The following is a 767-nucleotide window of genomic DNA, read 5'->3' on the forward strand; positions in this document are numbered from 1 at the left end:
AACGTCAAATCTCTCGAGTTAAAATTTCCCAAGAAGCAGTTATCTTTTTCCCGCCAAACGTCAGGATGAAGTTACACTTTACGGCTGAGTTAGAGACCACATTTACGACTAACTTAGTAAATGGGGTTTAGGGTTTAGGGTTGCTTATTTAGGGTTTAGGTTTCCTTTTTTAGGTTTTTAAGTTTGGGATTTGGATTTATGGTGCAAGAATAGTTATAAAAACACAAATTCATGATAAATAACACAATAATAATTTATGAGTTTTGAATTATGCTCACACCTTATATGTATCAGTTAAGTTTATGAGTAATTGTAAGACAAATATATACCTCAAGATCATGATTGATTCTAAACTCGTAGATTCAATAAAGAAGACACATTCAGTTGATTATATATTCACTTCAGATATATAATTGGAGTTTCAATTTAACATTTTAAAGTATAAACATTTATTTATTTTTATTATAGGGTATGTTTGAGGTATGGCTTAGTTATAATATCGTAACGGCTGACTAATACTAATCGATACAACTAAGTTATATAAACATGTTACGATTATAGGGTATGTTTGGGGTAAGTATAACGGCTGAGGTATAGATTTTAATGTTTTCGTATTACGACTGAGTTATCGTTAATTTCTATCTTATTTAACTTTTTAAACTCCTCGTGATTATCGTCTCCATGTTATAAATGGCCTCGATATTAGTTCTGAGCAGTCAGGTCAAGTACTTCATAACAACACATGTTCATTTAGCCATCATTTGGTC

The sequence above is a fragment of the Brassica oleracea genome, chromosome C9 (assembly GCF_000695525.1).
Source record: "Brassica oleracea var. oleracea cultivar TO1000 chromosome C9, BOL, whole genome shotgun sequence".
Classification (NCBI taxonomy): Eukaryota; Viridiplantae; Streptophyta; class Magnoliopsida; order Brassicales; family Brassicaceae; genus Brassica; species Brassica oleracea.